Source organism: Acomys minous (genome assembly GCF_964271855.1).
Source record: "Acomys minous genome assembly, chromosome: 4".
Classification (NCBI taxonomy): Eukaryota; Metazoa; Chordata; class Mammalia; order Rodentia; family Muridae; genus Acomys; species Acomys minous.
In genome coordinates, this window is record NC_140486.1 from 20,768,797 (window position 1) to 20,780,487 (window position 11,691).

At 48.8% G+C, this 11,691-nt stretch overlaps 1 long non-coding RNA gene across 1 annotated transcript; it reads right to left on the minus strand.

Moving 5' to 3' along the window:
• Positions 1-1,843: 1,843 nt before the first annotated feature.
• On the minus strand, positions 1,844-4,121 carry LOC311596651. The gene is made up of 2 exons (XR_014778918.1): positions 2,609-4,121; positions 1,844-2,125 (listed from the first exon to the last, which is right to left on the minus strand). It is a non-coding gene; the product is annotated as an uncharacterized lncRNA (long non-coding RNA).
• Positions 4,122-11,691: the final 7,570 nt, after the last annotated feature.

Sequence of the window (11,691 nt, forward strand, 5' to 3'; positions counted from 1 at the left end):
CACACACACGAGAGAGAGAGAGAGAGAGAGAGAGAGAGAGAGAGAGAGAGAGAGAGAACACATCCATTTGGACCGAGGAAGGCGCTGTAGGAGAGGGAGGGGTATAAGCACAGGCAGAGAGAAGCTCAGTGAAGTCTAGTCTGGGATATCCTAATCCGGTGATTTAAGATAAAAAAGAAGCGGAACTAAAGAGTGATTTAACCGCAGAGGCAAGGGGGATCGCTGTAAGTTCGAGGCCAGCCTGGTCTACAAAGTGACTCTAGGATAGCCAAAGCTACACAGATAAACCCTATCTCGAAAAACAAAACAAAACAAAAAAAGTGCTTTAACCTTTTAATTTCTATTCCCACCCCACCTCTGCAGTGTGTGTGTGTGTGTGTGTGTGTGTGTGTGTGTGTGTGTGTGTGTGTGAGCATGTGCTACTAGACATACAATGTAGAGCCTTTGATATCAGGCAAGCACCATCGATGTTAAGCAAGACACACTGCTGAGCTGTACCTCACTGTGTGTGCTGGCGTTCATTTCCACTTTAAAATTGTTATTTTTTTTTAAATCTGTGCACCCGTGCGTGACAGCACACACGGAGACCTGAGGATAGCTGTGAAGTTGGTTCTTTCCTCCTATATTTACATGAATTCCAGGGGTCACACTCAGGCCCTCAGTCTCGAATCGTTGGGAGCAAGCTCCTCTACCAGCTGAGCCATCTCGCTGGCCCTGGTGTTTGTTTTAGTTGTTCCGTGTATGCGGGCAGTTGGAGGGTTTCCAGGTTTCTATTAGGAGCATTATAGTGTTTCAGCAGACATCTTTGTCCCCCTGGTGTGTTTTGATTTTTTTTGTTTGTTTGTTTTACTTTATTTATTTATCGTGTGTGAGTACCTTATCTGTAGAGGAGGGTATCAAATCACATTATAGATGGTTGTGAGCCACCATGTGGTTGCTGGGAATTGAACTCAGGACCTCTGGAAGAGCATGCAGCGTTCTTAACCACTGAGCCCTCTCTCCAGCCCTCCCTTGGTGTGTTTTGAATTTGGAACTGAGCACGGGTTCCTGGGTGACCGGTGTGAAGAGTGAGGTAGCTGTCAGTCCACATTCCAGAAAAGGAACCGTGTTGGTGTATGACCTTCACCGAGCCTGAGGCTGAGAGTTACCTGGTGAGAAAGGGCAGTGGCACTCTGGCCTCCACCTCCCTTCTGGATTCTTCTGAGGGAGACTGGGCATAGCCTGCAGGGTGCTAGAGGATGTGACTCATGGGATCACACAGGCCCGCCCCCGCCCCCGGTTAGGGGCAGCTTCAGGGAGAATGAAACGCTGCTGCTGAGAAGCAAGTGCAATGGAAAGGGAGGTTGCCAACTCTGCTGCGTCCTCTCCTGTGCAACCTCCGCGCTACGAGAGACACTTCTGGCGGACAGCTCACGTCTTTATGGGGAGTATCCCTGAGGATCACTCATGGGGTTAGGGGGCCCAAGCTTCCTAATGGGTGTGGGGAAGAGGCCTGTGAGCCCACACTCCATAGGACAGGCCTCAGGAGAGACACCCCCTTGGGGCACTGACTTCATCACAGAATCAAGACCAGAGTAGAGGCCAAGGAGATGGTCCATGTGTAGAAATACTTATCACATAAACGTGATAATCCAAGGTCAGTTTTTGGATCCCACTGGGGAGGAGAAAAATCAACTCCTGAAAGTCCTCTAATTGTACACATCCACACAAACGCCGCCCCCCCCCCCACTAGCCGCCCAAAATAATAAAACATTTCTAAAAACCACATTGGCTATGCAGGATACCGTCACTGCAGGGTGGTAGCTGTGTTGTGCCCTTGTGTGCATAATACAGAGATATGAGATATGTCCTCAAGCCCTTTAATTTACAACGAAACAAGTACCTAGCCAAGATAACAGAAGATTGTCTTTTCCACAGCTCTATCTCCTACTGGGTCGCTCAAAGACAGGACCCAGAGTTCAAAGGCCTTCTCTGTAGAAGGTTGAGGGTCAGGACCATGCCAGTTATCAAATATTATTTTCAGGGTTTGATGATGATTCATGGTTTGCTCTCTCTTAGGGAGTGCTGGCAACATGCCAGCCAGTGACCGGTGCTAATGGGCTTCCTTAGGGGCTGTTGGGAACATCTGAAACAGATAAAAAAAAGTAACTCTCAGATGTCAGGCCAGGAACTCGGCTCTGCCTTACAGCATCTGTCTAGCACACCCAAGACCCTTATTTTAATTCCCATCACTGAAAAAATTATATGTGTCCATATGTATAATTATAAGATGTTGACTGAAGGGTAGTGGGTACCAGAGGCTAGGTGGAGCACCTGGGAGGGAGTGACGGGGGAAGATTGCTCATCAGTTTTAGGTGGATGTCAGTGGGCAAGCCTGTGGGGCATTTTCTTGATTAATGACTGATGTGGGAGCATCCACTGTGGGAATTGCCGCCCTTAGGCACGTAGGTGGTCCTGGGTTCTATGAGAAAGCAGAGCGAGCAAATCCCAGGGAGCAAGCCAGTAAGCAGCACCCCTCCATGGCCTCTGCCTCAGCTGCCCTGATTCCCCTTCATGATAGGCTGGTTGTGGTGTTCATCACAGCAATAGAAAGCAAACTGGAACTCACCTTGGTTTGTACATCATGCAATGAACACCCGAATCGAAACGTCACACAGTGACCCATCAAGGTGCACAATTTTTATGTTTCTCGGCAGAATAGAAAAATAGTAAGAGTGATGAGATGGTCCAATGGTTTTCATCCTTCTTTACTTGGGTTTTCTGTTTGTTTCTTTGCTTGAATGGGGCACGGTCTCCAATGAGTCCTCCTGCCTCAGCCTCCCAAAGGCTAAGATCACAGGAACTTGCCAACCCATCCAGTCATTATGGAAGGCGCCATTTTGTCTGTCTGTTGATTTTACATGACTGCTAAGGAGGAAGGAGTGGACACAGAAGGGATGTGAGGGGACCGGTAGGAGGCACCCTGGGTGAGATCTTCAGTGGAATCTATTTGTTTGGATCCAGCAGACTCTTCAGGGATGCTAGAAATGGACAGACTGGACCTGCGGATCCAGTGGATCCTGAGTGTCTCAGAGGTGAGGGCCACTGTGGGCTCTCTGTCTGTTAACTGGAGAAGCTGCTGATACACCACCACTTGGTGAGGATACAGACCACACATCGTATGCCTGAGTGGCACTCACAGTCCGTGTCGTCTGGAGCAGCCCAGTGACCTCTGACCTTTCACCTCCAGGCTCTCCATGGTTTCCCAAACTGTGCTCATGATGGGCCAGTTGGTCTGTGGCTACAGATACCCTTTCCTGGTGAAAGTCCTGCACACCAGAATCTGTGCCCACATGGGCTGCTTTCATCTTTCTGTAGTGATGTTATCTGCAGAAGGGCTATTTTAGTTCGACCCAGCTCCAAGTCTTGTTTGGTCCACACACACCTCTATTCCCCTGCCTGGCTCCCTACCATGAATTCCCAGGGTCCTGCAGGAATTCCAGGGCCACTCCCTCATGGTGGTGGTGGGGAGCCCCACTTCCTATTGCTTGCTTTCCCCATGGCCACAATGATCTGTCCCTGGGTTCAAGTTTCCAGCCTCTAGACGCTGCCTGGATGCCTGACTATGTGTTCATTAACTTCTAAAAACGTCTGCAAGAACCCTTCAGGTTGCTTGCATCCCTCCCTCTCAGCTCTTTCTGCCCCTGGACTGTTCTGGAACATTTGGATCTGTCTGTCTCTGAGCCCCTCCCCCACCCCACCCTCCATGTCCCCATCACCAAATGCACCGTTAGGAGGTGAAGAGATTAGAGACACACACTGCTGTGTGACGTGCTCACTATCAAAGGCACAAGCGCCAGTGTTGACTTTTACCCTACCTACACCCTTGTTTTTTCCCTTGGCAGGTGGAATATTTGCTTTGGTCAGGCTCCGGGGCTGGGGACAGGCGCTCTTTGCCTTCAGGGTTTGCTGGGACAAGCAGGCAAGTGAGAAGAGATGTAAAACTCTTGCTACTTCTTTGGGAAGGTGAAGCTGTAACTGTGTGGAACACTAACTAAGGGAGCCTGGCTGGCCCCTCCCCAGCTGGCTCAGCTGTTCTCTGGAATTCTTCAGCAGCCACTCCCTGGCTCTCAGCTGGCCTAGTGATTCAGAAAACATCTTCCCCCGCCCACCCTGCGACTCTCAGCCCCTCAATTCCTTAACCATTCCCCTCCCCCCACCAAGTTAAATTTGTTATTAACTCCCAAAGACATGGTCCAGAGTCGAGGGGGAAACAAAGTGGTGGAAAGTGGTGTCTGTCAAGAGTCCATCTCTCTCTCTCTCTCTCTCTCTCTCTCTCTCTCTCTCTCTCTCTCTCTCAACAGGGTTTCTCTGTGTAGCCTTAGCTGTCCTGGACTCGATTTGTAGACCAGGCTGGCCTTGAACTCACAGTGATCTGCCTGCCTCTGTCTCCCGAGTGCTGGGATTAAAGGCGTGTGCCACCACACCCGGCTAAGAGTCCGTCTCTTTTGATGATTATCCTGTCCAAGCCAAGCAGCCTAGTCTGAGCCAGACATTTGGAAACCCGCTGCTGCAACTCCTTTCCCTGACCTCCCTTTACATTTGTGTGCACGTGTGTGTGTGTGTTGTGTAAACGCTCCACAACACATGTGTGGAGGTCAGAGGAGTGTCAGTTCTTTTATTCTTTGTTGTGGGTTCTGGAGATCAACCCCAGATTGTCAGGTTTGGTCGCAAGTGGCTTTAATCCACCTGTGTCCCCCACCCCCACCCCCACCCCCACCCCCACCCCCACCCCCACTTCTTTGGTGTTTTTCATTTAAGTGCTGAGGATGGAACCTAAGGCTTCCTTTATGCTCAGCCCCTCAATCTTTAAACACACTTAGCATCACATAGATCAAGGCATTTTTGTGCTGGCAAAGCTACTAGACTGCCTTCAGCTTCAGTGGAATAGAAGGAGCTGTTGTCTAGGTCCATAACCGTGGAGAGGATTCTGCCAGGGAGAGCTGGGGTCACCACACTTTGTTGCCTGAGATGAAAATCCTGGCCTGTGCTTCTAAGGTGTTCTGCTTGGGTAGAGCTTTTGCTGCCCAACGGTGACCACACTGGGAGCAGCTGGGCACCACCCTCAGGCTTAGCCAGGGACTGTCCTCCTCCACCACCCTCTCATCTGCCTTCCACTCAGAACAGCTGGAGAAGTGGCCCGTTAAGGGCCCTGGGGCTATTTTTATGTGACCATCTGCCACCTAGACCAGGTCTGGCAGGCAACAACAGGCCTGAAGAATCCAGAGCAGGTGGTGACACCCAGACAGCTGAGGATACTCCCCGTTCCCGCACCCCAGGTCAACCCCCTTCATGGATTATGGATCCAAGCATGCTGGAAACGCGGCTGAGAATAGAAGGCAGAAGGGTCCTCTGTCCATCATAGCATGGTGTATGTGTGTGTGTGTGTGCGTGTGTGTTTGTGTGGTATGTATGTGTGTTGTGTGTGTGTTTGTGTGGTGTATGGTATGTGTGTCTCTGTGTGTGGGGTGTGTGTGTGGTGTGTGTCTCTGTGTGGGGGGTGTGTGTATGTGTGTGGGGTATGTGTCTGTGTGTGTGGTGTGTGTTTGTGGTGTATGTGTGTAGTGTGTGTGTGTTTGTGTGGTGTGTGTCTGTGGTGTGTGTGGTGTATGTGTGTATGTGTGTGTGTGTAGTGTGTATATGTGTGTTTGTGTGTGTAGTGTGTGTGTGTGGTATGTGTATGTGTGGTGTGTGTGTGTGTGCCCGCACCTCCTTCCTAAGTCATCTTAGAACAAGTTGGGATCTGGGTAAGGGAGGCCAGTGCTATGACCAGCTGATCCAGCTGCCCCGACTGCCATCAACTGTTCAGGAGAATGCTCCAATCTCTAACTGCATCTACAGAAAGCCAGGGGCTTCAATGGTAACAAGGCCCTGAAGCCTAGCTCCACAAAGCCTGGTGTGGTCGGGGCGTGGTTCCATCCCCCAAGCCCAGTGGCTACTATAAGATGGGGTGGTGGGAGACAGTAGTCATCAGAGTTGAGGAGAAAAGATTCTTATTTTACTCAGCTTCCTGGGAGGAAGGCAGTATCAAAATTTCAAAAAACAGTTCAATCTAGAATATTTTTTAAAATTTAAAAAATTTTTGGTTTTTTGAGACAAGGTTTCTCTGTGTAGCCTTGGCTGTCTTGGACTCCCTTTGTAGACTAGGCTGGCCTCAAACTCACAGAGATCCGCCTGCCTCTGCCTCCTGAGTGCTGGGATTACAGGTGTGTACCACCACGCCTGGCCATTCTAGAACATTCTAAACATATACAAGTTAGAAACTAGAATAATGAACCTCTATGGATCATCATTCAAGGTTATTTGTTTTTTTTTCTTAGATTTATTAATATATATACTTCCTAAAAAATGGCTCAGTGGTTAAGAGCACTGTCTGCTCTTCTAGGGGTCTTGAGTTCAATTCCCAGCAACCACATGGTGGCTCACAACCATCTAGAATGAGATCTGGTGCCCTCTTCTGGTGTGCAGGCAGAACACTGTATACATAATAAATTAATCTTTAAAAAAAAAAAACAGGGCCGGGCGTGGTGGCGCACCCTTTAATCCCAGCACTTGGGAGGCTGAGGCAGGCGGATCAATGTGAGTTCGAGGCCAGCCTGGTCTACAAAGTGAGTCGAGGACAGCCAAGGATACACAGAGAGACCCTGTCTTGAAAAATTAAAAAAAAAAAAAAAAAACAGGTAAAAGAAAGAGACTGCTTGTATCTAATTATAGTAAATGTTTTTATTTCTCATTTTTACAGAAGAAAAATGGGTCAGATATGTTAAAAATATCAAATTTCTCTGGCATATTTTTTCTCCTCAGAGAGAATGAAAGCTGTTAATTTCTTTTTTTTTTTTTTTTTTTTTTTTTTTTTGGTTTTTCGAGACAGGGTCTCTCTGTGTAGCCTTGGCTGTCCTGGACTCGCTTTGTAGACCAGGCTGGCCTCGAACTCACAGCGATCCGCCTGCCTCTGCCTCCCGAGTGGGAAGCTGTTAAATTCTATGGTGTCTATTGACTAAGCTTCCTTCAGCTCTGTCGTAGATCACCAGCTCGATCTTGGAAGGCAAGGAAGAACAGGAAGCGCCTGGAGTGGCTCCAACTTCATGCATGTGCGTCACTGGTGAATGCATCTTCCAGGCCTAAAGCTTCCTCACAGGTAGAACATCATAATGGTGGCCTTAGCTGTCTTACTTTAAATATTAAGTACAGTTATCAACAGACTGTAAATGTTTTATAATCAAGTCCTCCGTGTATAGTTCTGTACTGGGATTTGCTGTGTAGAACACAGACTTGCTATGTAGACTCTCAGAGGTGCACCTGCCTCTCTGCCTTTTGAATGCTAAGATTAAAGCTGTGAGCCACCACGGCCTGATTTAAAAACTATTTTTAAAGTTTCTGGCCTCCACTCCTGGGCTCAAAGGTTCTTACTCAGGAAGCTGGGGCAAGGTGAACAGTGCTGTGCAGAACTTGGGTTATTCTGAACATACCTAAACCAGGAGGGGAAAGCTAGAGATCTGAGGGCAAATGATGATGCATGGTTCTGGGTTTACTCTGGAAGCAGAGCCCTCCTTTTTACCGTATTTTTTTTGGACCATAAGATGCACTTTTCAAAAAAAAAAAGAGGCCAGGTGGTGGTGGCACAAGCCTTTAATCCCAGCTCCTGGGAAGCAGAGGCAGGTGGATCTCTGTGAGTTTGAGGCCAGCCTGGACTACAGAGCAAGTTCCAGCAAGTTCTGTTACACAGAGAAACACTGTCTCCAAAAACAAAAAACAAAACAAAAACAAACAAACAACCCCCCCCCAAAAAAAAAAAGAAAGAAAGAAAGAAAGTCTAAATCAAATCAAATCAAAACAAAACAAAACAAGAAACTTTCCGGGCTGGAGAGATGGCTCAGTGGTTAAGAGCACTGGCTACTCTTCCAAAGGACCTGGGTTCAATTCCCAGCACCCACATGGCAGCTCACAACTGTCTGTAACTCCAGTTCCAGGAGATCATACCAATACAGATAAAAATTATATTTTAAAAAGCCCTTCCTGTGTCTGTGGTACTATGGGGTCTTGGTATAATACCAAGATAATCGAGTGTCATGTCCTGAGACATTTCGCAGCTGAAGCAGGGTGACGGCTCAATGGCCTCTGTCATGTGACCTACTGTGGTTTTGCCCATGTTTGACTCATCCAGAGAAATGAAGGGAATTTTCCCCAGTGACAAGTGGCAGATGCTATTGTGTACAACCTCAAAGTCACTCCTGACCAAGACAGTCTGAATGAGTGGTGGGCTCTGTCATGGAGGGGTGTGTGTTTGCTCCTGCAGACAGAAAGCCAACTCCCTTAAATGCAGTAGAGCCTCCTTTTGGTAGCCACTCCACTCAGGGTTGTGGCTTTAAGCTGCCAACCAGGCTCAGCCCATTCACACATTTCACTGTGGAGCCCGCCTGAGAAGAGCTGAAGACAATGGTGACAAAGACCAGGAGTCCCACAGGAGGTGGGAGGGAGGGAAAAGAGAATTACTACCCAACGTTCTCTCTGCCTGTGACTTAGACTAGGTCAGTGCAAGAGACTGAGGGACCCTGGCTGAGGACAGCCATCCATCCTTACAGGCAGAGGCTCACCTCCGTGCTGAGAGCATGCAGGCCTTCCTTATTGAAGAGGAGCCACATTTTTAAAAGCCTGGAGCTGTGGGGGAAAGCAGCCAGCATGGTGAGTGGCCTCTGCCCCAGGGCATCTCTAGAGTGTGGAGGTATTTGTTGTTTCTTAGTATCTGGTGCAAAACACAGGCAAGGCTAAGGGTGTCATTTAGGGGAAAAAAATAAAAACACTAGCTGGGTGTGGTGGTACAAGGCTTTAATCCCAGCAGTTGGTGGTGATGGTGGTGGTGGGGGGAGCAGGGAGCAGGTTGACCTCTGTGAGTCTCTGTGAGTTCGAGGCCAGCCCTGTCTACAAAATGAGTTCCAAGGCAGCCAGGGGGTACACAGAGAAACCCTGTCTTGAAAAACCAAACCAAGCCAAACCAAACAAACAAAAACAAATACACACATCAAATAAAAAGTAAAGGAAAAAAAAAAGCACAGGTGTGCAGCCGTGTAGGTTGGAAGAACTCAGATGAGGTGAAATCCCAGCGGTAGGCTTTGGTGTCCTTGAGTGGTGTTCCCTGTGTCAGGTGGGAAGCGGTTGCTTTCCAAAGAGTGGATAAAAGAGTAACAGCAGAATTGTGGCCCATGGAGAGATGCCTGCCAACCAAAGGCATGATGTTTGCATATTTTAAATCTCTGCAAAGTGCCACGCCTTTGGAGCACATCTTTAAGCCCAGCCACAAGGGAGGAAGGAGTCAGTGGATTTCTGTGTGTTTGAGGCCAGCCTGGTCTACATGGTAAATTTCAGGATAGCCGAGGCTACATGGTGAGACTCTGTCTCGATGATGATGACCATGATGATAATAAAAATAAAATAAAATGTGTGCAAAGTGCATTCTCCAGGAATGGAATTCCTGGTCCACTTAAGCTGAACCCTGATTTTACAGTTAGAGGGTGGATAGCGTATCTGCCCCCAGCAGGGGCGTTTACTCTGGAGCCTGATTTTGCCCATGAGGTAATAACTTCGTTCTATGTTTTTAGCATTTGGATGGCACACTGACCAAGCTGTGGCAGAAAGCTCTGGATCAGGCCCACTGACCACAAGGTAGAACCACTAGCTTTCGTGTATATGGGGGACAGACACAGTGGGCATGGGCATCTGTTTTAGTTTGTTTGAAAAAAGGAGGTCCACGATCCCAGCACTCAGGAGGCAGAGGCAGGTGGATCACTGTGAGTGTGAGGCCAGCCTGGTCTACAAGGCAAGTTCAGATCAGCCAAGATAACACAGAGAAACCCTGTCTCAAAAAAACAAAAAATAAAATAAAATAAAACAATAAAAAAGAGGTCCACTAAGAAACACCAAGGTGGGCAACCCAGGAGACTCAGCACTTACTGAAGAGCACCTGTTCTTGCAGACGACCTGAGTTCCATTCCCAGCACCCACATGGTGCCTCACAACCTTTTTTTCCCCTCACAACCTTCTGTAACCCCAGTCCCAGATGACACCCTCTTCTGACCACTATGGGCACCATGCACACACATGGGACACATACATACATGTAGTTGAAATCTTCATATACATAAAATAAAAATTAAAAATCTAGGGGAGGCAGCTGGAGAGATGGTTCAGAGGTTAAGAGTTCTTAAGGTCCTGAGTTCCATTCCTAACAACCACATGGTGGCTCACAACTATCTATAAGGAGATCTGGTGCCCTCTTCTGGTGTGCAGGCCTACATGTATTCAGAACACTGAATATATAATAAATAAATAAAATTTTTTAAAAATCCAGGGGGAAAAAAAAAAGAAATATCAAGGTCAACTTAGCGCCAGAGCCACCAACTCTGAGTTCCTGAGAACCTTTCTTTTTCTTTTTCCTCTTTTTTCCCCCCTGAGTTGTTATTCTAGACATGAATAAATTAGTATTCTTGTGTGTAGCCCTATCCATCCAGGACACAGAGCTCTTGACAGGGACACCCACATGGGTGGGTTCGCCAAGGACTTGAGTATCAGCAGCACCCAATACCCTGCACTCCTGCCAGAGCCAAGCTAGCCTCTACCCCTGGTTCTCTCTGAGATGTGCGAGCTGTAGAAAAACTACTATCAGGATGAGAAAGTGTCACATTTGGAAAACACGCTGCCTAATTTGAACCAGAGACAGAGCTGTCTCTTGATGAGGCCACTCCTTATATAGGGTGGCTGTTAACTGGCTCCTCGCTCTCAGCTTCAAAGGCTCTTTAAAGAGCCCTCTGCAGTCTTTGATGAGTCAGTACCAACCTTTGTGCCTTTCTCCCAGCAGGTCTCCCGGGAGAATTCTGGGAGAAGCTGCGCCTTCCGGGAACACGAACTAGCTTGGGGAGCTGAAGACAAAGGCAGGCTGACCACCACCTGCTCAGAAGTTTCCCAGCACCAGGTGGTCCTCCAAGCTGCAAGCCCCTTCTCACGGGGAGGGGGTGGGTGGTCAGAGCTCTGTCCCTCCCTATGTCTCCCTTGGTGGCATCCTCTGGCCCCCTCCCCCTCCCCTGCATTCTGAAAGGAAAAGGACAGCCAGCCCCCCACCCCCACCCCCCACCCCTGGCTGGCAACAGAACACCAGAGCTAGAGAAGTGGCTGACTCAACAGGATCAATCCCGAGTGAAAATTCCTTTTTTGGAAGCCAGGCAGTGGCTTCCTAGGAGGGTGGGATCCTGGGGAAGTGATGCAAGCCTGAGGGGGGCGGGGGGGGGGGGTGAGGAGGCAGGAAACTAGGGTTCTGAGGCCTCCCATTCAGAGCACACACCCCTTCCCTCCTGGCCTGTCACTGCTGGGACTGCAGAGTGAGGCACCTTGCTCCTAGGGCTATAAGGTTGAAATCCACAGGAGATGTGTGTGTGTGTGTGTGTGTGTGTGTGTGTGTGTGTGTGTGTGTGTGTGTGTGAGATCTTGCAAGGCTCCCTCCTCCTCCAGCCATATCACTTCTCTAGAAGAGTTAAAAGAGCCAAACAGCATCAGGAGAGTGACGCTGGTGGAGGTGCCACTGGGGTGTGAGGTCCTGACCCAATACATGGTGACACAGGGAGGTCTAGGACAGGCTTGTGGCAGGAGGGCATGTGTGTGGGT